Source organism: Zootoca vivipara, chromosome 4 (genome assembly GCF_965207765.1).
Source record: "Zootoca vivipara chromosome 4, rZooViv2.hap1.1, whole genome shotgun sequence".
NCBI classification, from domain to species: Eukaryota; Metazoa; Chordata; class Lepidosauria; order Squamata; family Lacertidae; genus Zootoca; species Zootoca vivipara.
In genome coordinates this window covers 21339398-21366060 of record NC_142587.1, presented here as the reverse complement: position 1 = coordinate 21366060, position 26663 = coordinate 21339398, and the positions used below count along the sequence as shown (strand labels likewise).

The following is a 26663-nucleotide window of genomic DNA, read 5'->3' as shown; positions in this document are numbered from 1 at the left end:
GGAAGTCCTCTTGTGCCAACACTAACACTAGTGCAAAAAGTTTGAGTTTCTCGTTTTTCCAATCATCAGTTCTCCACATTTCCATGTCAGCTTGCTGTTGTCATTTTTAAATTCCTCATGAAGATTCATTAGCATTTTAGTACAAATTTCTGCTGAAGTACACATTTTTGTGGGTAAATTCCCCAGTATGCACATTTTTGCAAAACCATCCCCCCAATATAATGCATTTCTGCATCTTATTTTCTCTAATACAGTATATGCATCTGTATATACTGTGATCTAAACCATTGAGCCTAGGGCTTGCCTTCAGAAGGTCGGCAGTTCGAATCCCTGTGACGGGGTGAGCTCCCGTTGCTCGGTCCCTGCTCCTCCCAACCTAGCAGTTCGAAAGCACGTCAAAGTGCAAGTAGATAAGTAGGTACCACTCCAGCAGGAAGGTAAATGGCATTTCCGTGCTCTGCTTCACCAGAAGCGGCTTAGTCATGCTGGCCACATGACCCGGAAGCTGTCTGCAGACAAACGCCGGCTCCCTCGGCCAGTAAAGTGAGATGAGCGCCGCAACCCCAGAGTCGTCCGCAACTGAACCTAACGGTCAGGGGTTCCTTTATGCACACTTGCTCTAGTAGATGCATTTTTGTACATATTGGCTGGAGAACTGTATTACCAGAATTTGGAGAAGTGTGAATTTGAAGAATAGGTATGTTTTGATTCATGGATTGTTTCAAAAGGTGCAGATTTGGTAAATTCTCCTTTAATGCAATCTGGATCAAATTTCTCCGTATAAGCATACATGAGTGGGAGTAAACATGCTTTGTGTTTCTTGTTATAAATACATTTGCTTTTGTCACCAGTGCTTTAAACATGCTAGCACACATTTCCCCCACATGCAATTTAAAGTGACTGGAGCTGATGAAAGTTATAGTCCAAAACATCTGGAAGACAACAGGTTGGTGAAGCTGCTTTAAAGTATTCCTCTTTTTTCCTTCTATTTGCTCTTTTGGGCCTCGGCATTCCCCACCCCTTTTCTCCATTGCTCTCTTTTAGTAATTGCTTTCAGGGAGAGTGTGTGCTAGCTAGGGAGAGAGAGAGAGCTAGGTAGCAAGGGAATTAATTAACAGGCACCTTGTATGGCTATGCCTCTGTAGCTGCTGAATGATGTGTTCGAGAGATGTTGGACAATCAATTATACCGGGAGGCTTGATGCTGAAATCTTGCCAGTGCAAAAAAGATTTCCAGTATGCCTTGTGGTGTTTTGTTTATACATAGTCCATTCCTTTAAAAAAAACACACCAAAAAACAAATAACCTTCAATATTGCTCCCTTATTTTTTAAAAAAGATAAAATATTGCCACCACGACTCAGACAGGAGCACACTCTGAGGTTTCCTGCAGCATTTAGCAAGGCTTGTTTTCAAGACAGCTAATTTCATTGTAATCAACACTTTCATATGACATAAACCACCAGTCCATTTTCAGGGTGAATGAACAGATCAACCTACTCCTTTATGCTGAATTTCAGGGCAAGTAGTAGCACTCAGAACAGTCTTACTACTTTAAGTATTACTACTACTTTGTACTTATCACCAAGCTCAAAACCATGGAGGGACCTGGTTTGAACAGAGATATCGGATTCTTATCTCATTATACATGATAAGCGATCTTCAGCCATCTCAACCCTTGCTTTTTCATGCAAAACCATTTGCAGTCGTTTTCGGTCATCAACAGCTATCAGTCAGTCAATCACCCACTTCCACCACCCTTCTGAGTGATCCCCCCTCCCCTCCCCATCCCCATCCCCACCCCCTCCCCACCCCTTCTCTACATAAGTGCCTGGGGACTCCTATTTCACTGTATCTGAAGAAGTGTGCATGCACACGAAAGCTCATACCAAAATAAAAACTTAGTTGGTCTTTAAGGTGCTACTGAAGGAATTTTTTTATTTTACTTCGACCCAGACCAACACGGCTACCTACCTGTAACCAGTACTACTTTGTCCTGACGTAGTTATCCCTGTTCCAAAACATGCACATAATTTTGAGATACACAATATTTCTTAATAACAGCCTGTTAAACCCATTATTGCCCGCAGCATAAACTCTCGTTTATTTTGTCTCACTGTTGCCTTTGGTCAAGAGGTGCAGCAGGTTTGGAAGCAGTGCAAAAAGCCTGAGAATGGTTGATGGGAGTCAGATGAGTGAACAGCACGCGGCTAGTCATGATGCCTTGGTTAGAGATACACCCACCTGTTGTCAGTTTCCTGTCTTGAGCAGCAGGTAGGACTCAATGGTCTTTCAAGCCCCCTTCTAACTGGATTCAGATTTAATCATGCTTACAGTGGCGCTGTGAGTTAAACCACAGAGCCTAGGGCTTACCGATCAGAAGGTCGGTGGTTTGAATCCCCGCTCCTGCCAACCTAGCAATGCAAGTAGATAAATAGGTACCACTCCGGCGGGAAAGGTAAACGGCATTTCTGTGTGCTGCTCTGGTTAGCCAGAAGCGGCTTAGTCATGCTGGCCACATGACCTGGAAGCTGTACGCTGGCTCCCTTGCCGGCCAATAAAGCGAGATGAGCGCCGCAACTGTAGAGTCGGTCACGACTGGACCTAATGGTCAGGGGTCCCTTTACCTTTACAGTAGACTCACTAAAATTAGTGGAATTTGGAAATTTAGAACTGCACCGTTCCCCAGAGCTTGCCACCAGAGCACATAAGTAAACTTATGTGTGGCCCTTGTGAAAAACTAAGCCCCCAAAAAAATGCTACCTCTACATGAAAATAAAATGGTAGGCCTTTGTAGGCCTGATCAAGAATATTTCATTACACTATTTGTGACAGCAGCAATAGAGGAAAACCCATCAGAGTCTGCAGGCAGGAACATCTGTTTTCAGTCAATAAATGACACCAAACGGATGCTGGCATGTTACAGAGGTAGAAGCTAGACTACTCTTGCCTTAAAATCAAGGTAATCACAAGCATAAACCTTGGTTCCTGGGGCAGGTTCTGCCTCCACCATGCCGCCAACAAACAACTGATGACTCCTTCAGAACCTGCTAAATCTCCTTTAACACTTATTAACACACTTGCAGGTTAGATGGTATGGCAGATACCTGTAACATCCCATTACAACCCAGGTTTTGAAATTAACTACACATTGTGTGTTTTGTTAAAGCAAACTATTTCGGCAACTGTGTGTGTGTTTTCTGATGTTTTCAAACTTTTGGGTTACATCACCCATTTCTTTCTGAAAAGCTAATCTGCACATTTGTTAAAATTGCATGGTTGTAGTTATGCTAGTAGGTTTTTTAAAAGTGTGTGTGTGTGTTTGTGTTTGTGTATTCTCATCAGGACCACAGCACATAGAAAAGGAAGGTTTAACTCAACCCTCCCCAGCTGTGATTCTGACAGATCCCATTCCACTGAACTTGACGTACCAATGGGGGGACTTCCATTGGTGCCAATTGGTTTTTCCCCCTCCCCCAGTCCACCGGGGTATGATTTCTATAAGGATTATGGATGGGGAGGGAAGGATTTGTTAATAAATAAATAAATTCTACCCCGCCCATCTGGCTGGGTTTCCCCAGCCACTCTGGGGGGCTTTCAACAAAACATTAAAAACAGAATAAAACTTCAAACATTAAAAACTTCCCTAAACAGGGCTGCCTTCAACTGTCTTCTAAAAGTCAAGTAGTTATTTATTCCTTGACATCTGATGGGAGGGCATTGCACAGGGCGGGCGCCACCACCGAGAAAGCCCTCTGCCTGGTTCCCTGTAACCTCACTTCTTGCAGTGAGGGAACTGCCAGACGGCCCTCGGAGCTGGACCTCAGAGTCCGGGCTGAATGATGGGGGTGGAGACGCTCCTTCAGGTACTGTATACTGAGCCAAGTCCGTTTAGGGCTTTAAAGGTCAGCACCAACACTTCGAATTGTGCTCAGTAACATACTGGGAGCCAATGTAGGTCTTTCAAGACTGGTGTTATATGCATTCCAAAACCACTTAATATTTAATAAATCTCTTAAGTGTACAGAAATGCAACATAATAATGCAACATAAATGCAATGAAGTAGTATCACAAAAACGAAAACACAATGTTAAAACCATTAAAACTATATTAGATAAACAGATAAAAACCGGAATTCAGTAATAACAGGGTCCAGTCTTACAGGTCAGGGGAAACCTGGGTTAAATCTCCCTTCTTCATACACATTGGAAATTGGAGAGTCCTGGATCTAGGAGTAAGTTTTTAAAATCCCCTGCCATGGCTGTAATCCATGAAATTAATGTAAAACAGGGTTATGTCGTTATAAAAAATAGTGTTAACTCACAATTGATTTTATAGCCATAATCATTTGTTTTTTTAATAAACAGTCATATATAAGTATTAATTTTAATACCATTCATTTACAGTGTAATCATGTGCATATCAACTCAGAAGTATGTCCCACTGAGTCCCATTGAGCTTTCTTCTATGTAAATGTGTAAAGGATTGTAGCTTTAATAAGTTATCCATTGAACCATATTTGCCTGAGCTTCTGTTTTAAATAAACCAAAAACGAACCCTGGGTAAGTGCCTGGTGGCGCACAACAATATCCTGAGAGATATTTTTCTTCTCCCTTATTTGATAAAACGCTTTTGCTGCCTGCAAAGTCACATCATGGGTAAAGGTAAAGGTAAAGGGAACCCTGACCATTAGGTCCAGTTGTGACCGACTCTGGGGTTGCGGCGCTCATCTCCCGTTATTGGCCAAGAGAGCCGGCGTACAGCTTCCAGGTCATGTGGCCAGCATGACAAAGCTGCTTCTGGTGAACCAGAACAGCACACGGAAACGTTGTTTACCTTCCCGCTGTAGCGGTACCTATTTATCTACTTGCACTTTGACGTGGTTTCAAACTGCTAAGTTGGCAGGAGCTGGGACCGAGCAACGGGAGCTCACCCCGTCACAGGGATTCTAACCGCTGACCTTCTGATCGGCAAGCCCTAGGCTCTCTAGTTTAACCCACAGCGCCACCCGCATCCCTGTTTGCAAATATTTTGTACAAGATGCCCATGTTGACTGTTTATATGAATAAAAGGGGGGAATCAAATAATTGTTATGGAAGAGTTTTCTTTTTAGTCATATGTAATAGAAACAGGTGGTGTGGTATGAAACAAAATTTCCTTGTTTTGCTCATAAGGTTGTCCTGTACTTTTTGAAATTTTGGATTAGAGGAGGACTATGGGACATGGGTGGCACTGTGGTCTAAACCACTGAGCCTCTTGGGCTTGCCGATTCGAAGGTCGGCAGTTCGAATCCCCGTGGCGGAGTGAGGTCCCGTTGCTCTGTCCCAGCTCCTGCCAGCCTAGCAGTTCGAAAGCACACCTGTACAAGTAGATAAATAGGTACCGCTGCGGCAGGAAGGTAAACAGCATTTCCATGTGCTCTGGTTTCCATCACAGTGTTTCATTGTGCCAGAAGCAGTTTAGTCATGCTGGCCACATGACCCGGAAAGCTGTCTGTCGATAAACACCGGCTCCCTCGGTCTGAAAGTGAGATGAGTGCTGCAACCCCATAGTTGCCTTTGACTGGACTTAATTGCCCAGGAGTCCTTTACCTTTTTACCTAGGGGGGAGGAAATAACTGAGTTTAAAGTACTTACATAAATAACAATTTAACACATGATTTTATAAAAAAGTATTCTAATTTGGTACTATGAAATGCAGTATAAACTAGGTAAAACGGTCCAGTGGAATAGGGAATGACATGGTGGGTGATGAGAACAAAATACAGTTTGGAAAAAACCATTTTGCTTTGCTTAATCACAGTTTTCACACCATTATCCGAAAGATAGGATCCCAAGGATCACACATCTGGTGTTCTGAACTTCAGTAATGTCGTGGTAAGTGCTGTAATCTTCCAAGAATGTGTGAAACCTAGAATTAGCACCACTGAGTTGAATATAACACCCCCCCCCAAAAAAAATGTCAGCCCAGTGCATAAATCAATATCCAATTTTCTCAAACAACTTCACACAGCTTAGCTTGGCTCTCATCACGGTGAACTTGACCACTCTGTAGAATGTGCTTCCATGTTAGCAGCCCTCAAATAATCAGTTGCAACTCAATATTCCCTTCTAGGAAGAGAGTGCAACAACATACTGCACCAATATACTGTAGTGCGAGATTCCAGGGGTTCCAGTTGCTTGCCCACACAGGGTTCGTGTTTCCTTTTGGAATGAGGCACAGTGGAGACTGTGGTGTCTTTAGGATATATGGTTTATTTGCACTTACTGTATATACAACTTGAGCCTACGATGGAGGGGTTCGCAGCATTAACACTCCAAAAGGGTCTTGTTTCTCCTATAGTCGCAGCCTTGGATTCAACCAGAAATATTGCTCAAACTTTCTCTCCAGCTTTTTCTTCTGGGCCACATCACTGTAACTTTCCATACCAAACTCTGGCTTTGTCCTTCTAACTAACCACAAGCTGGGATAGAGGGCCCCACCCATTTGCAATCTCACACAGTCCCTTTCCTTTGTTTCCCTTAATGGCCCATCACCCAGGCTATCAGTTCAACACAGGACACTTGGTTTATACTTTTAACAGTTGCAGGATCCAAGGGTTAGAAGAATACAGCTTCTTTTGTCCCTCCTTTCAGCTTCAGTTGGATAAGGCAACTTTGTACAATTCGACATTGTTCACTAATAAAATTATAACCTTTACCATACCTATAACTAGTCAATTATCAACCCATGAGGCTTTAATGTCATCCGTTAAGTTATCTGATCCCCTCCTAAATCCCAGAGGGGTTGCAAACAGGAGACATAAGCTCTGTACTTGGTTTACCTGCTCTCATGCCTCAGGGCTAGACAGCTGAGTGTTAAGGGAGTGTTTGGAAAAGAGAAGTCCTAGAACTGACAGAAATGAAAATGGGAGAGGAAATTGCCCGCCTCCGCTTATTCACGCCCAGGACAGAAAAAAACCCGAAGCAACAACAAAATATTACAAAAATACAGTTTTACAGATTAAAATGTTCCATTAATACAAAGTTACTAATATATATAAAGCAATAACAAATTGTTTTCCTTCTGACACACCCTCCCTCTCAGTCTCTAAATTCTCATGCAGGGTCCAACAAACTTTCAGCTCATGCACAAAAATATCACAATGAGAAGAGTTCCTGGAAACAGCAGACATCACCCTAATCTCTCACTCTAGACTTGGTTATTTGGGGTGGGCCCATGGTAGATGGTACTTGCTCATTCTGTCCACAGCTGTGTCCCATTCAGCTGCACCCTCCATACCTAGTTGTTGAGTTTCCCAGGGGGTCCAGTGGATGGGGAAACGGTCCCACCACCATCTGTCACAGCTCTTCACTCTCTGTCCTTACCTCCTCCTCCTCCTCCAGCTGCTATTCGCTGTTGTTATTGCTTTCAGTCAGCAAACAATATGCAATTGATTATGTCCCCCACCACCACCTTGCCTTGTGTTACCTGTGCATTGACATGAATGGGATGAAATAACATAATGGCACCATAATTTTGCCATGGTGGACAGCAAGATGAATAATGTAGTTTTTGGCGGAAGATGAACTGCAGCAGAACAGAAACATATGGCAAATACACCATGGAATGGAAAATGATGCCTTCTTGCATCCCTAGTAGGATGACTTTAATTGGATTCTCAAGGTTTATGAGCAACTTTTGCTCAAGTAATACTGTACATATTGCCGATAAGTCATAGCACACTCCAAATTACCTTTTATTAAGACACATCAGGTTCAAAGCATTCTAGCAAAAAAAAGCTACTGAACAGAGACGAACAACATTTGCTGCTGTTTATGGGATGTTATAATTTGCCTGAGGGTTAGAAAGGAGTACTTAATAATCAAAGAGGCCCTTATGTTTGAGGTTCAGCTCGTGAGGTTACTGGCAAGCCCATTTATAAAGTACACAAAATTTTGTAGGGAAATGCCACGCTTTGTAGTGGATAGACAGCAGACGCACATATCAACACTTCCAGCTTTAATAGCTGTATTGGAGAGAGTCATGACCTTCTCCACATCTTTTCATTAGGAAAAGGAATACTAATGCTATTAATTCACTTCCTCAACAATGTTGTGGTTTGGCACACTGCAGCTCTCCTTCACAAAGGAGTGTGAGAAGGGAGAAAGCAATTCTTGTTCCCTGTGCAGATGTGCCTTTTCTGAACTGAGCATGTGTAATTTTCCCAAACAGGTTTCAGACAGCCACGAACAAATTTGATCTGATGGCTAGAGATACACTGCCCCTTCAAAGTGCTGCCAAGTATATCCTAAACAGCCTCATTTTGTGAAGGTTTACAAAACAAAGGAATCCTCATATGTGTAAATCTGGCAATCTATAGTCAGGATTGTAGGGATGTGAATACCGTATTTTTCCTTGTATAAGACTAGGGTTTTTTAAACCAAAAAAATGGTTTAAAATTGGGGCTCGTCTTATACACAGGTAGTGCTGAGAGGTGTTTTCTTAATTTGAAGTGCCTTATACATGCACAGAAAAATACAGTAGATGCTAGGAGATAATAATAATAATAATAATAATAATAATAATAATAATAATAATAATTATTATTATTATTATTTATACCCCACCCATCTGGCCAGGTCTCCCCCACCTCTCTGGGCGGCTTCCAACACACATCTAAATACATTAAAATATCACAGACTAAAAACTTCCCTAAACAGGGCTGCCTTTAAGTATTTTCTAAATGTCAGGTACCAGTAGTTGTTTATCTCTCTTACCTCTGATGGGTGGGCGTTCCACAGGGCAGGTGCCACTACCGAGAAGGCCCTCTGCCTGGTTCCCTGTAGCTTTTCTTCTCGCAGTGAGGGAAGCACCAGAAGGCCCTCAGCGCTGGATCCCAGTGTCCGGGCTGAACGGTGATATATTTGTTAGATACCATCCTTCTGTATGTTCAGCAGAGTGCATCCCTTTGCAGCTAAAAGGGAAGCTTAAATAGGCTAGTTTTAGCTTTTTAGTTTTAAGTAATCCAGGATGCTTTAAGGCAGACTTTTCCCCCACTTAAAATAATATTCACACAAGCAGTCTTGTAAAAGGTAATGGTAACATTTGCTCACTCAGAATACTAGCTGAAGAGTAACAGATACAGCTGCTTTGTTCAGGCAGGCTTAAAATGGCAAAGACATGCTTAAGTCTAGCTTAAGATGGTGTCTGAACAATGGAGCTCAGACTTAGCATATGTTCTCGCATTTCTGGCTTTGTGATGAAATGAAGAGCAAAGAGGAAGTGCCCAGTCAGATGAGGAGGATAGATAGTGGGAGTGGCTCTCAGAGTTCTCTCTAGCAAACTTACAGGAAAACTCCATGAGCTTTAGCTCCTATGATGTGCCTATGATATGCAATGTTGGTTTGGCTGCATTGTAAATATCTCACAAGGATCACGCCCACTTCCCCTCCCACTTCCCAAATTGCTGTCCCTGCCAGCTCTGTCATAATCACCGAACCTCTGTGCATCTTCCCAAACTTGGTACCCCTTGATAGGTGAAAGGTGTGCACTGGGAGCCACCACCTGTACATGAACAGGTCTCCCGCACAATTGCATGCTTTTATGCGGATGATGAACAAGGTGAATCAGAAACAAAAACATTCCTTCCAGCAGCACCTTGGAGACCAACTAAGTTTGTCATTGGTATGAGCTTTCGTGTGCATGCACACTTCTTCAGATACCAATGTGAATTAGGTGTGACTTTGCTCCTTCCATGATTTCATGATGCTGATAATGAATATTTTAATTTATTGTGTACCTTTCACCCAGAGGTTCCACAATGATATGGATTTATGAAGAGGACATTTAAAATGCACATCAAGCAGGGGGGCAACTCCCCACCCACCCCTTTCTGGCCTGTTGTCTAGACCCTTCATCTGCCACCATCAGTAATGAGTGTTTTCCCTACATCAAGCAAGAGGAATAGATGGAAGTCGCTGTAATTACTTCGTCTCCTGCTTGATTATTGTTGCATTCGAAGGTAAACGCTTGTTATCTGGGTTGCTACCTGGCGGGCCTAAAAACATGCAAAGTAGCCATGTAGAACTTTGCCAGTGGATACACATTCAGTGGATTATGCCAATGGCTGTACACTCAATAGGGAACCAAATAACAGCCAATCACTCAGTGGGGAACATAATAGCAGCCACTCACAGTTCCCTAGCAAATGCACCTGTATGATACATGAACAAACATTTAAGTTACTGAGCAGTTGCCACTGTTATGACTTTAAGGCTCAAGCAGAAGACAAAGTTTTGTTCACATCTTTGCTAGAAAAAATGTGGTCTTCCCTCCCTCTCTCCCTCCCCCCACTAATGGGGGCCCTGTCATAATTATCCAGGGCTTTTGATCAAGACTTTTCAACATTACAGGTTCTGTAGCCCCACATGATCCATTTGTTATTAAATCATTTTTAACGCTTCAGTATCTTCAAATTGTGCAGGGACCTCATTATTATTGTTCTCTTTGCAGCAAAGTCCCAAATTGCCATGCAGTAGAAATCAAAATGATCTATCCGAGTATTGTCATGCAAATATTTGGTACCTTATAAAATTGTATAGTATCATTATGCAAGTCCTTATATCTTTTCTTCTGTGACCTATATGCAACATTGGTTTCCCTTTATTAATTTCTTGGGTTCAGCTAAGGAACCTGTTAAATACTCCCTCAAAATGTGATTTTAAATTTTACATTGTTTGCTGCTGCTGCTGCTGCTACTGCTACAATATGGTTTGAGATAGACAACTAATGAGCATGCAGATCCTTCTCCAAGTAAAAATTTCAGCAGAACACACCATCATGTATGATTTGGTAGAGTCCTTTGCACTTGAACCTGAGCATTTAAAGCATATATTATAACAGTGGTAACTCGGTTTAAGAACAGTCCGGTTTAAGAATGATTTGGTTTACAAACTCCACAAAACCGGAAATAGTGTCTTGGTTTGAGAACTTTACCTTGGTCTAAGAACAGAATCCAAACGATGGAAGGGCACCGGCGGCAGGAGGCCTCATTAGGAAAAGCGCACCTCAGTTTAAGAATGGTTTTGGTTTAAGAACGGACTTATGGAACAGATTAAGTTCGTAAACCGAGTTACCACTGTATCTGCCATGGGGCATTCATATTTTCTAGATAGCCCAATTCTCAGTTCCATCCAGTCTTGCTTCTGCCATATGAATTTCCCTAAGCAAGCCATTCTCTCTGAGCCTCAGCCTTTACCTATTCCACCTGCAATATGAGGATAATTATACAGATCTACTATGCAGGTTGTTGTTATAATATAATATAAGCTAATGCATGTGCAACATTTCTTATACTATATAAATCTTGGGCTATATATTATTGTTCACATACTGTCAAGCATGGGAGTTCTCCTCTCCCTTCCGGTGGCCCACTGATAAGAATTAATGAGCATTTGGTAGATTTACAGTCCTTTTATTACAGCATTCTCTTGCAAGCACAAACAGGCAACCTTCCGCAAGGATATCAGTTGCCTACTCTGAGTCCACCACACATCTGCAGCAAGAAACGCGCCAATGGAAAGTTCCTTCTCCCCTGCGTCTCCATTGTTCTCTGACGTGCTCGGACCTCTGAGTTCAGGGGGGCAGGGAGGGGTTTCCCCCCACTCTCGATTGATGTATCGTCCAGCTGCTCCCTCCCTTCTGGTTGCTTAGCTACTATCTCAGAGCTGGGTAGCTCCTCTCTCAACTGTGCAGCTTCTGTGTCTGCCTGTTTCCCTGCTTCTGGAAACGTTGGAAAAGGGGATAGTGAATATTCCCTCCTCTTCTGTTAGGAACTGATCTTCCTGCGATTGCATTCCCCAATCTTCTGATCCAGACCAGCCCCTGACACATCATCACCAATCTGTTGGTGTTAAGGGGGAAAATTAGGTATAAAAGGATAATTCTTGGATGCCAAGATTCAAGTTTGGGGCAAGTAGTCAGTAGCGAGAGAACCCCAGCTGCACTGCATCTGACTGTGCATTCCACCACTGTGAAGAAATTTACAGATGATCATACTCTTGCACAGAGTATAGGACAGTGGAGTCATTCATGTTTTTGTGGCAGAGAGCCTGGAGCAAAGAGCACAGCACTGTCCTGGGTACAGTTACACAATTCACATCTACATTTCAAAGCCTTGTATTTGGAGTCACCATGCCAAATGCTAACACAAAACAAGGCTATCAAAAACATGGTTTTCATATTACACTTCAGTGCTCCTCAAGGGCTCAAGCTGAGAAGCTTCTCCTATACATAACGGAAAAGGATATTTAACTTATTGGGGCTGAATGATCGTTTGTGACAAGCTCCTAGAAAAAGCAGAGACAGTGAAGTGCCATCTATTTTATGCTTGCTAGGAGTGCCCAAGATGAACAGTTTTGCTTCCTATAGTGAGATGAGTGAGGGGCAGGAATTGGTGCATGCAGAACAGAAGATGTGGGAAGTTTACACTGCATCCTCCTACCAGGTGCGCAGAGGTCTACCAGAGGTCAACATCATGAGCTTGGGTCCATGGCAAAACAGGGGTGAGTTTTGCTTCTTCTTTTTCTCCTGGTAACACTGCAAAATGAGAAATATGCATTATAATGCAATGGTCTGAATAATTCCCCAGGACATTAAAAAAAAAGTTCACAGAATAATATGAATGCCACAAGACTCTTTGTTGTATATGCTGCACAGCTACTCCGCTCCAAATTGCTACAATGATAATCATGGTATCATGCACATAAAAGCACTTATTTCAGTGAGGTTGCACTGCTTCTAATTATTTCTTTAGTCATGTTAAAATATATTAATTAACACTTGCCCTCTATAGCTATGGTGCTTTATATAAAACGAAAGAACAGGTCCCTGCCCCTAAGGGATATTTTTAGATTAAAATATTCATATGATTCTTATTAAAATGCATACCTTCCAACAATCCAGAGATGAAAACGGGAACATTCTTAAAACAAGGTCCATTCAATTAATCCACAATAGATGGATGAAGAAGGTTGTATAAGTAAACTGACCATTTCCTTTTCTTAAACTTAAGAATCTTGCAGTAGAATCTTTAATCCCATAAATGACTTAGAGATAATGTATACTTATGCAGATTTATATAATAGGTGGTTATTGGGGTGGGCAGGTAAAGGACAAGTAGTCCACTGGTGTTCCAAAGTAGCCTCACCACATGACGCATGTAAAATGATAGTGCCTTAGAGATCATTCATATACATATAGATGAGGAGTGAGGAAACTGCAGCTCTCCAGATGTTGCTAAACTATAGCTCCCACTGTGCCTGACCATTTGCCATGCTGACTGGGACTGATGGGAATTAGAATCCAGCAACATGTGGAAGGCTACAGACTCTTCACCCTGAGAGATGCATCTGCCTCACATTCAGGGGATTTAGATACTGGCTGGTGTGGGTGGAGCCTGGGTTTTAAAAAGACATATTTCTTGCTATACAATATATGCACTGGTCTTTCGTCATGCAGTGATGACAGTCTAAGCCATTAGAGGCCACAAGAGGCACAATGACTGAGCCAAGATGTGGAAGTCAGCCCTTGCAGGAATCCACATCAGAGCCTGAATGGGTCACCTTGGGAAGAGCAGGATGGGAAGTGAAAGTGCTGCCATGAGCTGCTTACAGTGGGCTCCCCTCCCTCCCTCCCTCCCTCCCTTTCTTTCCAAATTTTTGCTCTGCCAGCAAGAACATATTTGGAACGGGACATACTCATCCTTCCACTGCAATATTAGAAGGCAACTCCACGAAAAATCCTTGTAAAAGATCCAGTTGAATGAAGGTTCCTCCTTTATTGCTCTCCCTACTCAAGGAGGTGTCCCGTGGCACACTGGCAAGTCACAAAACTGCAATGCTGTCTACGCAGCTTGTTTCCTCATTCTCATATACCCGGTATCAAATTAGTACAGGGTGTTGTGAGGCCTGGGTTGCTTGCAGGTCTTCTGACTCTGAAATCATTGAAGTTTCATTACTAAAACTGGATTTTGTTGGAGGATATTACTTTGTCTTTTATTCGCTATATAAGGAGATGTTGGTGATTGGTTCAGTATGCCCCTCCCTCATCAGCCCCCCAGAAAATTTTGGCATGGATTTTTAAAAAATCTAGATGAATGACACCTCGTGCTCCTACAATAAAAAATAAATTAATTAAATAAACAGCAGCCAAATTGTTTTTGTTTTTTAAACAGTGCCCCATGCTTGTCACCTGAAACAGCTACTTCAGTCTCTCTCATAGCCCTGCCCTTATCCAATGTCTTGCTAAAACACTAAATCCACATTATGATGTAGGGCAGTCCAAGCTGCGTAAGTCATTTTCTTTGATGCCACCAAGACTCACTACCACCCTGATTCCAGATTTTAATGATTCTCTGTGAGTTTCCTTTTTATCTCTACCTCAGACCTTAATCCACCATCTGTTCTCGTATGACACATCCAGAAAAACATGGATCAGAGCGGCATAAACAAAAGGCACAGAAAATATGCCTCTCCTGGGCAGAAAGAAATAATCTGCATAGAAACCGTGCCTCACTTTTTTTTTTTAGTAAAATGGTGCAGAGAAGTTGTTTCAGCGCTTGAGTTCTGTGATGTGTTCTAATGGGAAAATCAATCATACGCATCTCACATATTTTAAGCGAGGGGAAATGCCAAGAATTGTGAAAGGAGCCGTACGCTTTGTTCTGTGAAAATTTAATAACTTGAGCAGCACTAACAACCTCTTTATGTAGATCACCAGATAAATATGATCCATAGAAGAACAAGATGGTATGCACTGCTGCCACTTACCGGTAATCATTCTTCCCTAGCAATATTGCATTGATATTTAAGGAGACAAAAGATTAAAAGACTCAAACAGGTGTCTGAGGCTGAGACAAACTCTTCAGCCTTGCAGTCAAACTATTAAGGCAGCAAACTACAATTATCTATATGTGGCAAACAGGGATCTCTATAGCACACTGAGTTCAGCATCCCTTGAATTAAGTTGCATTGCATTTCTTCCAGAATCTCAGGAGACCAGTTCTAGATCAGCAGGAGCTGATGCACTGAATATATTGTAGAGGACTCTGGGATTTACCATCTCACAAGCTATTAAGGCCATCCTTTTCTGCTGCTAACTTGTAGCCCAAATGGATAGAGCCAAAAGGAGAGAAAAGACGAAACCGGTTCAAGACAGCCAAGCTCAGACTCTAGTCTTCAGTTTGCCAGGTAGATTGCTGTACAGTACAATCAAATAGACCAGGGGTGTCAAACTCAAATTCATCGGGGGCCGCATCAGCAGTTTGGTCCCCTCAAAGGGCCGGTTGTATCTGTAGGACTATGTGTCCACTCTTTATTATCATAAATTATTGTCACTGCATTCAATTATTACTTTTTTTTCTAATAATGTAAGTAATAACTAGCTCTGAAAGCAGAAACATAGTCAGAATAATGGCAAGTAGATATTCAAATGTACAATTATTGTACAATTTATTGAAAAATGATTTTTAGTAACTGCACTGGGTGGTGGAGGCTCGCTAGGGTTTCATGCAGGACCTTTGCAGAGCTACTAGTACCTGGAGATGCTGGGGTCCTTCTGCATGCAGGACAGATGTTCTGCCAGTGAGCCACCACCCTTCACCAAAGGGACTGGCTGAGGTTGACTCACTGGAACTGCTCTCCTGGTTCCAGGGTTTAAGGGCCAGAAGTATAAAGCAGCATCCTATGTTTCTGAGGAGAGGGAGAGGGAGGGAGGGAGGAAGAAAAGAGGAAGTGGGAGAGAGGAAGGAAGGAAAGAGGGGAGAGAAAGAAGAGTAGGAAATAAGGAAGGGAATAAAGAAGGAAAGAAAAAGAAAGAGGGAGAGAAGACGGAAAGGGAGAAATAAGGAAGGAAGTAGAGGGAAAGAAAGAATAAGAATGAGGGAGAGGAAGAAAGATGGGAAGGACAGAAGGAAGAAAGGAAGGAAGTAAGGAAGAAAGAAAGAAAGAAAAGAGGGAGCAGGAGGGAGAGGGGAAGGAAAGAGGTGAGAGAAAGAAGAGTAGGAAAGAAGGAATAAAGAAGGAAAGAAAAAGAAAGAGAAAAAGAAGGAAGGAAGGAGAGGGAAAGAAAGAATAAGAACGAGAGAGAGGAAGAAAGAAAGGGAAGGGGGGGGTCGCCGCCTTGATTCAGCGCCAGAAAAGAGCGCGAAGGGACCCAGGGGCAAAAAGCATTTCCCATGCAGCGTGAGGCAGCGGGTGTCCGTTTTAGGAGAAGTGGGTAAAGCCTCAGAGTTGCACGTTCGTGAGGCTGAGCTGCGGCAGGAGGAGGAGGAGGTGAGGCAAGAGGAGGAGGAGGAGGAGGCTTGCCGGGTCGGTGCCCGGCAGCGCCGTGCGGAGAGTCCCGAGCCTCTGGGTGCTTTGTGTTTCAGCAGCAGCAGCAGCAGCCGTTTCCAGGCGCCAAGCCGTGGCAGGAGGAGGATTCAAAGTGCTACAGAGCACTGCTGCGTCGCAGAGGCTCGGGACTTGCCGTGCGGCCCTGCTCCGGCCGCCTTTCTACCCCCCCCCCCGGCCCCAGCTGTTTGTCGGCGCTTTGTTGGCGCGGCGCTTCAGCAGCAAGGTCCCGCTGCTGGGTCCCGCTGGCTGGGGCGCTCGGCGGGCCACATGACGAGGTCTGGCGGGCCGGATTTGGCCCCCGGGCCTTGTGTTTGACACCCGTGAAATAGACGAAGCATATCCAGGCCAGGCAGCTGACGTATCCAGCTCCAAAGATTTAGCAAGTGAGGCCATCATCAGGTCACTGCAGCCCAGAAACCAGCCCCAATAGATTATACAGTAGTATCACAACACACAACAAGGGGTTGGAAATGCTGGTTTGGAGGCTGTATGGGCACAGCACTCTCTGTAGGTCCCCTTAACCTGAAAAAGGCAGGGCATGAAAACTTAGAATTATCTTTCTCAGACACCAATCTCCTTGTGCATAAGGCTGCATACATGTAGCACTAGTACAACAGGTTACTTTTTGGGGGGTGAGGACGGCTGGACAAAAGCCACACAGGGAGTCCATGAAAACGGTCTATTAATGTTTATTGACTGAGCAAAGGGACACCCTTGCTTTCACCTCCTGTTTGCAAGTTTCTTGATAACGCAGTATAATTGCTGTAATTCTTGGAAATATTGTGATGCAATTTGGTACACATTTGCAGGGCACAATTGTGTGCGACACCCAACATCCTGTATTTCAGCAAACCCAATTTTAAAGGACCATAAAATGCTAATAAAAGGAGCACAATTTTAAAATGGCAGCAGAACATTGAGAATGCACAAAAGTTCGCCCACCCCCGTGCACAAAATAAAAACAGCAAAAATAGAATCTATCTGGACAGTGTATCTGTGTGCACCCAGCATTAACTAAATGGAATATTGTCAAAGAGGTAGACAGGAAGATCAAACTGGCCTCTGTTTACTACCCTCCCTCTGTTTCTTTCCCTATGATTATTGGAAGCAGGTTGCATAGTACTTGACTACTTCATGCCTATTTAATTTCCCAGGGTGGGGTTGGGGGGATCATGCTAACATGATGTCTCTGTTTTGACTTGCCTACTGTTCTGAAAACAATGTGTGAGGTGCCCTACTGGCCTCAAGATATGTCATGCCCCCAAATATTGTTTACCCTTTGCTGCCTGAAATAATTACGTCCTTTCTATATGAGAATAGATTAGTGAAGATACTAGGCTACATTGTCAGGAGCATAATTGGTAGGTCTTTGATACAGCCTTATTTTGACCCACAACCCCCTGCCAAGACATCAGTTGGGTTACCAAATAAACAACAACCAAAAACCCACCCCAACACCACTCCCACATGATAAATTTCCTTATTGGATCCTCTGTTTGAATGAATCTCATTACAATTGAATGGTAAGGTTCTCATCTTTGCCTGTATTAGTGAACCTCATCTTTTGAGTTCTGGAATGAAGCAATGTTTATTTATTTATTTATTTATTGTTTGTTTGTTTGTTGTTGTTGAATGTGTAGACTTTAAAATTGCTGAAAATTGAGATTTTTTTTAAAAAAATGATTTTTATTAAATATTTTTTAAAGCTTCTTAATAAGGAGAATTGGGCATATGTGTGTGTGTATAAATCTAAGGGTGAGGGAGAAATTTGATTCAGTTTAAAGGCGGACTTACCCAACTTGCACTTTTCAAAGTGAAAACACAGCCATTCTTCAAAATTTCAAACCTCTCCAAATTTAGAAATTCATTTTGCCAGCCAAACGATATATGCAAGCATGCATATGCATGGGGAAAGCATGCATTAAAATGCATATATCTATATAATATAGGCATATATGCATATTTATTGTGTTATACTGGGTGAAATTGCTTTGCAAAATGTGTATAATAGGTAAATTTGCATACAGAAATGTCTATATCAGGAAAAATTCATGCTTAAATTATGGTGAATTTTCATGAGGATTAAAAAAAAAAGTTGATGTGGAAATGTAGAGAACTCACCTCACTCTACCAAATGATAGGTTCAGCCCTGGATGGAATAGCTGCTGCTAGGTGAGAGGTGATGAAAATGAACAGCCAAAGGCAGCTAGGTTCTCAGCAGTTTCTTCTGTTTGAATATAATCAGCAGGTTTCTAGCCCTTATGGCTGCCAGGATAAAGACCCGAGTCAGAATGCAATGCCTGTTTAATTCCACAAGGCAAAGGGGCAGTTGGGTTCTAGCACTTAAGGGGTGTGGTTTCTGTGCCGTAGTTCCTTCTCCTGCCCCCATCAACTCATTGAGGTTTCACATCAAGTGGTTGGTGTGAGTTTGCCTTATGAAAATCAGTCGCCAGGAAGAATCCGACCTACTCTACCCTGTAAAATATGGCATCTGTGTGTCATGAGAATCATTGCCTCTTTTCTACAAAGGCTTTGTGGTCTGGTCCTGTTTCCAGCACATTAGAAGATGAATATGATTATACTGGCAGGAAATCAATAACGACTTAGAGAAAATAAATTCTAAGTACTGCCAACTCACCCATTGGAAGGCATTTATCTAGCAGGCACTTCCAAAGCAAGCGGTTTTAATGCCGGAATTTGATCACAAGGAAGCAATCCGAGTGATAGTTGCAACAGGATGCATAGATGTTGCCGCCAGCCCTCTTTCTCCTCAGTGTGGAGAATAATAGGGAGGAAACGATCCCTCTTGCTACATTGCACATCAAAAGGTGAACACAAAGTGTTTGCGGTATTAAAAACATAATGGAGGAAAACTAAAGCCACTTTCCTCTCCCCGTTGTCTCTGCCAATGAAATGGTTGCTCATTACAGCAGCACACAAAGATTAAACCATTTTAAGCCATTTTAAATTTAGATCAACTTTTGGTGAGCACAGCCAAGAATACCCATAGCAGGGTGTCCCTTGCTGCACTGCATAGCATCTGGCCTGAGTGTTTCTTCCAACCAACTGGCAGCCGTTTAGAGAGGGGCTTTGTGTGTGGCAGCATTGTTTTCCTGAGACATTTGCTCTATGTCCAAAAGTATATTTCCATGGTCATTTCTGGTTTCAACTGGGTATAGATTTGCCAGGTGTCAGGTGTAAGTCTACTGGAGGGGAACAAGAGCAGGACTGATAGCCGCTGCTTAGAGACACCTTTGGAAAAGCCGAGTAGCAGAACTTGTACTTACTAGCCCCTCTGCCTGAGCTCTTTTGGAAACCACCAGGACATCCCTATTTTCACTGGACCATATCAACTGTTGGAAGGTATGGACCCCCAAGCCATCTGAAGGCCATAGGGAAGGTTTTTGTAAATGTTTAATGTTTTATTATGTTTTTATATGTGTTGAAAGCCGCCCAGAGTGACTGGGGCAACCCATTCAGATGGGTAGGGTATAAATAGTATATTATTATTATTATTATTATTATTATTATTATTATTATTATTATTATTATTTAGGGCACTCGTATTTTCATTGGAGAAATGTTGGAGGGTATGTAATGACTCAGGAAGTCACAACCATTCACTATTGAATGGTACATGACAAGAAGACTGGCTACTTGTGTTTTGAATAAAGTGCACGGTGTTGCTTCTTAAGAACGATTTTGTTGTGAAGGCGTTTACATGCATCTCAGCCAAGTCTGTCATAGTTACAGGTCTCAGAGGACACTTTAATATCTGTGTTCCCTGTATGAGTCTGGGACACACATTCCCACATTTCACTTTGCTGTATGTCACTTTGTTAAGTGAGGAAGCGGACAACCTATTGGTTTTCTTTCATTCTCTGATGCCCGGTGGCACATGCACACAACATATGTATTATTGTATCCTTTTGGCAGTCTCATCACAAGCATCTGCTGTGCAAGGCCAGAGACAACGCATACCTGGGCCTCGGTGTGATAACAGCATCAGATCGCTCTTGTATTCACCGTCTGGAAAAGTTCAGCTCTCTACAACAGCTTGAGGTCCAGACATGAGGCCGAGCAGGAGAAGGTAAAGGGCACAGCAAATCTAGTCAGTGTAGCAAAAGTAAAATGAAAAATTGTGTTGGCCTGACCTCCTCCAAACCTCAGTCCATTTTCCTGGAAAGCTTCCAAGACTGCAAAACAGTTAGTGTACAGGACATATGAGCCCAGTGAAGTATGTGACATGAGTTGTAAAAGCGATATTAAGCTCTTTTTGATGGGTAATTTAGGAGAGGAAAGGGAGAATTGGAAACAATGGGAAAGGAGATAGAGCACATTTCTAGGACTGCAATTCACAATACAGCAAAGAAAGGACAGAAACAAATTGAGAGAGCTGCAGGGGTAAGAGGGGAAGAAGAATCTCAATGCAGTTCAGTATTTCATAGAAGCCACTAGTCTACTGGCAATCAGAAATATAACCCTACCATAGACACAGTGTAGAGAATTTTTTTTCCCCACCTGAGGGCCACATTCCCTCATGGGAAACTTTCAAGGAGCCACAACAGGTTGCATTCCAGCCACACAAAAGCCAGAGGTTTCCATGGACACACACACACGTGCAGCCCTCTAAATCACAATTCAAGGTTGCGTGGCATAGAGCTGGGCCAGAGAGAACCTGTGGCCTCAGTGCAGCCCTGAGGGCTGGGTAGAGAAGCCTAGGGGGCCACATTCCCACCAGCCTCTGAAGAGCACCATGTGGCCTCCTGCGATTTGCCAACAAATACCCAAACTAGACATGATGTTTGTTACTTTACCCTTGCGTGGTTGATTTTTCTTTAACAAATAATAGTGTGTTGGGGGCAAGCTGGGTCAAGATTGTCTCATGCAAGGGAGGAAGCTTCTTCCATTTCTCCATCTATGGTCCCAGTTGGAATCCCTCCACCACATCTGCTCTTTTATAATGCAAAGAAAGCTTCCATTGCATATTGGTAGGTTAGACCAAAACACATTTATTTGGATGCAAAGCTCAGTCACTTCAACAGAACTTGCAAGTAAGGTCAGATCCATACCATGCAATGGGGAAAAGGGAAAGGTCAGAATGGTGGACATGTCACATTATAACCCCAACATTTTTGCATCATTTCCTCAAGCTTGATATGAAAATCTGAGCTGCCTATTGGAGTGAAAACATATTGCACATAAAAAGTGCATGTGGGCTGAGTAAAACACAGTGTTCACCTATGGAAAGGGGAGAGAAGGTCATAAAATTATTTAGAGAAATGTGGCCGCCGAACAGTCTGCAATTTATGCCTTGTGGCTTTACTGCTTAATAACACGCAACCTATTTGTCAACAGATGCGGGAGGAAACAATCTCTCTTGCTGCATTAAAATTAATTTTGAATTGTGTATATTATGAGAACATTGTGCTGTTATTAACAACACACATTTTGAATATGTAAACAGCTCTGTGTTACCATAATTATAGGAAATGATGGAGCTTCGCCTAGCACTAGAATTCACTGATGGAAGACCCTGCAGAGGGTGGGTTTCTCCCCTCCTCTTTGCCTCCGAGCGTCGCGAATCATGCATAATGTATCAATGTGGGCTGCAGCTGCTAACAGCAACCTGGCTTATGAGATATTTTGAAATTGTTTTTATTACTCACAGAAGTAGCCTTTTATCTTTCCCCAAAGAAAAAAAGAAAACGAGAGAGATTGTTTAAAACATAATGGTAAATTAGCAAAATGTTTTCTTCCTGGGTTTGACTCCTTGTACAGAAAAACAACACAGAGCCTACTAAATGCAAACAAAGGATTTGCAGTGACTTAAGCGGTCTTTACAGTAAGCACTTGAGCAGAGAATGGGGGTGCATAGTAAAAAGATAAAACTGGAAGAGTTTACCATTAGGCAAAGTGAGGCAATTCCTCATGAGCCCCTTGGCCATTTCCATCTGCTGGGAAACAGAACTGTGCATGCCACATCAGGACTGTATGTGCATCTCATGCACCCAGTAAACCAGTCTTCTGGCCTCAGGTGCATCAGAGGTTGCTGTCTCGTTTTTGGTGTTGTAATAAGATTCAACTGACAGCCCAATCAAGTTCTGTACGTGGAATTGAGTGTGTGTGCCTTCTCCTTTGCCTCAGACAGAAAAAGGTATTGGGGTGGCCCTGGAAATATTAGTAACTGGGTGGGGGATGGGAATACCATACTGTGTGTTGGGTATTGTGCATAGCCGCCAAGTCTCCCGTTTTCCCCGGGAAATCCCCGTTTTTCCAGCTGTTCCTAGCTGAAAAAACGGATTTTTTTGTTTTCCCCCGGTTTATTCTGGCGCGGCGGCCACTTTGGAACTGGGCGGAGCATGCTCAGAAGCGACTTTTGATGCTGCTCTGCCCAGTTCCAAAATGGCTGCAGTGCGACTTCTGGCGGGGCGGCCATTTTGGAACTGGGCAAAGCAGCATCAAAAGTCACTTCTGAGCATGCTCCGCTCAGTTCCAAAATGGCGGCAGCGCTACTTCCGGTCTGCTATTTCCGGCCCGGTCCCTTATTTCTCTGACAGCAACTTGGCAGGTATGGGTATTGTGTGACATCGGAATGCAAAAAGGTATGTTCTGTTTGCATAGAAATTCATTATTTTGAAATTAATGCCAAAGTTCTTGGCAAGGGCCTGTGTCCAAATCCCATGGAAGCCCACTTATTTGCCTCGTTCCCTAATATGTTCCTAGCTCACTTCTTAGAAAACAGAACACCTGTTTTTCTCAGTGAAATGGAGAAAATTGAGGGATGTTTCTGTTCTATCATTGCTGAAGAATATATCATTGAAGCCAAACAATGAGGAATCGGAAGGTTTGCAATCTTGGACGAAAATACACTATATATTCAGTTGCTGTGTTGCATTGTTGGCACAGAAACAACAAAAGCATATTATGGCATACCACAGGAAATCAAGAGCCAGGAAGAGAAAATGAGGACGAAAATACATTATGCGGACAGACTTGAAAATTCTTCAGGTAGTCATGGTGGTTTCAATCACAGGCTTTAATTAATGTAAGGAAAAGGCAAGATCTCTTTGTGTGCCTTCTTGCCTCCTGCAGACTGTGTCTACAACTGAGGATTTCCGCACTTACAGATGAGACGACTATACATGGATATACAGTACATACAAAATGGGGCGATTCCACCCTAGTCCTGGCTGCCTATAAGCTACTGCCCCCACTTTAAGGTTTTAGCATTGGTATCTAAACCCCTTCACAGCCTGGGACTCAGGTGTTTATCAACACACCATACGCACAAGCTCATAGGGGCCAAGGCACTTTCACACCAGCCCCCAATGTTTTTTTCTGAGGGATTCAGGGCCCCTCAACATTCAGAGAAGATGGTGCCTCTACAACACACCTTGTCAAATATAATTTGCCCCTGGTCTTGTGGTTAACCCAGAGGAGGTGGGGATTCTTCTTGTCATCACTTCCGGGGGTTTGGCCAACGTGAGAGGCTTTTCCCCCGGTTCTGGAGTTCCCTTCCCAGGAAGGCTGGGCAGTAGAAACTTCGATGGGCACCTGCCAGCAAGTAAAAACAATTTTATTCTCCCAGGCTTTTGAAGTAAACCAGTAGCTACCAGTGCAGGTCTCACCAGCTTGGCATTGCTTGCTCATAGGAGGAATCTACTTGTGCACAGTGTAACATGTGTGAATACAGTACTAGTGAGAGCCAGTTGGTTAAAGGGTTGGACTAGGACCTGGGGGACAAGGGTTTGAGCCACCACTCAGCCATGAAGCTCGCTGGGTGACCTTGGGCCAGTCACTGCCTCTCCACCTAACCTACCTCAGAGAGTTGTGGGAATTAAATGAGAAGGGGGAGAACCATGTATGCCACCTTGAGGTCCTTGGAGAAAAGGGCATGATAGAAATGGAATATATAAATAAAAATAGGGCCAAAAACAAAGAATTCTCTGCCCTGCCTGTAACATGAGACAATCCACATTCACATGCTAGCACCTGCCTGGAGATGTTGTTTGTTTCAGTTAAAGCGAACACATTTTTCACTTGCTCTTGCTACAGCAAAGCTTTGTTGCCCTTCCCTCATGTATTTGTACATACTACTATTGTCAGGTTACAGTGACAGGAAAAGGACAAAAAACACAAGGATGTGCACACAATGGGCAAGAATGCATTTCAGGGAAAAGCTTTGTTCCACATGTTAGATTTCTGAAAGACACTTTAAAAAATACTAGGTGTGGAGAACAGCAAGCTAGCATGTATGGGGGCTGCTCCCCCCCTTGCCTTCCCCTACACATCTGCCAATTCAGGTTCAGGGATAACACTCCTGAAGCAGTTACAGGTAGGTAGCCGTGTTGGTCTGAGTCGAAGCAAAATAAAAAAATTCCTTCAGTAGCACCTTAAAGACCAACTAAGTTTATATTTTGGTATCTGAAGAAGTGTGCATGCACACGAAAGCTCATACCAAAATATAAACTTAGTTGGTCTTTAAGGTGCTACTGAAGGAATTTTTTTATTTTACTCCTGAAGCAGAAAGGGAAGCAGCCCTCTGTTCCTTCCTCTCCTCCGGCGAATGCCTGTACAAGCACCAAATTTATTTTAGTGCCTTTGGGGATGACAATTGATTCTGACGAGAGAGATGGGAGTAGAGCTGATCTTTGTGAAGAAAAGTAATATTTGCTGCTGCCCAGTTCCTGGATATTCCTCCCTGTGGCAGTGAATCTTGTGTGTGTGTGTGTGTGTGCGCGCACACACACATGCGTTTGTGCATGGTGGTGTTCACAGAGGCCTGTGAAGTTGCTGAGAGAAATTATTCTAGGGGTAAACTGAGCACAAGCTCGTGTGTGTGGCACTGATACGTCTAGTCAAGATAAATTGGTGGTGAGACAGTAGGTCATGTCTGAAGGAAACGAATATAACTTCCCCCCTACAGGCAATGAAGAAGGATTATTTGAGGGGAACAAATGCGCTTTGGATGTGCTTTAAAGGCTTTCTACGGTACTTTCTTTTTATTTAATGGTTGGCATTGTGATTTGAAATTTATTTATTTAATAGTACCCTTTTGTAGTTTTCTAATGCAGTTTCCATATTGGTTGTTGGCTGCAGTTTGGATTCTTCTTCTTCGTGCAACGCCCAGTGATAACTACGGAGCCTAATTATTCAGTAAATAAGAAACAAGCAAACAAATAAATGTGGGTGGATGCCATGGATGACAGTTTCCTCAGGTAATTGTCATCACTAACCAGAATCATTTTATATGGGCCCTGCTTTCCACTTGCTTCTCTTAAGTCACCCTTACAGTTGTCTCCCTTTTTCAAGAAAATGGCAGAATTGTTGCAAGGCCTGGTCCCTAATCCCAGGTCTGGAGGAGCCACATGGATCTTAGGCCTCAAAAGCCATGGTCTGCATATAGGACCAAGTAAGGCTAAGTTTCTTGTGGTAGTATCTCCCACTTGCTTCTAGACTGCTTTCCCTGCCCTTCACAAAATATAGGCTACAGACCACCTACCCAACAGCCATGGCCTCCTGAGCAGGGGGTCAACTTGACATCTCTTGCTCCATATGCACTAAAAACTTGGTGGAATATCATTTGCTCTGCTCCTCTGAGCTTACATTTCCATCTATCTAATGTATTAAAACAGAGTAATCTTAAAACCACATCTTCAGGGAGACTAATGGAATAAAAGTTGCATATTATGGCAGTTTTATTACCCTTAAATATGCTTTTAGTCTTCATATGAAACATTTCCAAAATAATGTTTGAGAGATGTAGAATGTGATGGAATATATTTTATACACTGGGCATCTTGGGAATTTTCTCCAGCCCCCACTGAACATGGTAGGAGACTTGTAGCTGTATCTAATGCAAGCTGAATCCAGTCCCCAGTTCTTATCTCTGATAAATATAATATTTATTGTTGCGTGCAAGTTCAGAAGAAAACCTACATTTTTGAAAAATGATTCCAGTGTTCCATATTTCACTAAATCTTCTGATCAGTCTCTCCCCCCCCCCCCCGTTTTGTCTGATAGAATACAATCCCACATAAGAGTTTTTTGATGGCAACCATAGATGGTTACAACTACTCAAGTTCAGGTAAGTTAATTTATGCTTAAATATGTGCAAGTAGATAAATAGGGACCGCTCCGGCGGGAAGGTAAACGGCGTTTCCATGCGCTGCTCTGGTTCGCCAGAAGCAGCTTTGTCATGCTGGCCACATGACCCAGAAGCTGTCTGCGGACAAACGCCGGCTCCCTCGGCCTATAGAGCGAAATGAGCGCCGCAACCCCAGAGTCG

At 43.0% G+C, this 26663-nt stretch overlaps 2 long non-coding RNA genes across 2 annotated transcripts; both read left to right on the top strand.

Moving 5' to 3' along the window:
- Nucleotides 1-1804: 1804 nt before the first annotated feature.
- LOC148685859 (uncharacterized) lies at nt 1805-15254 on the top strand. Its single transcript, XR_015949472.1, has 5 exons — nt 1805-2272; nt 5802-5875; nt 9792-10002; nt 12377-12544; nt 15026-15254. It is a non-coding gene; the product is annotated as an uncharacterized LOC148685859 (long non-coding RNA).
- Nucleotides 15255-23255: 8001 nt separating this feature from the next.
- Nucleotides 23256-26433, top strand: LOC148685858 (uncharacterized). Its single transcript, XR_015949837.1, has 3 exons — nt 23256-23383; nt 25475-25593; nt 26399-26433. It is a non-coding gene; the product is annotated as an uncharacterized LOC148685858 (long non-coding RNA).
- Nucleotides 26434-26663: the final 230 nt, after the last annotated feature.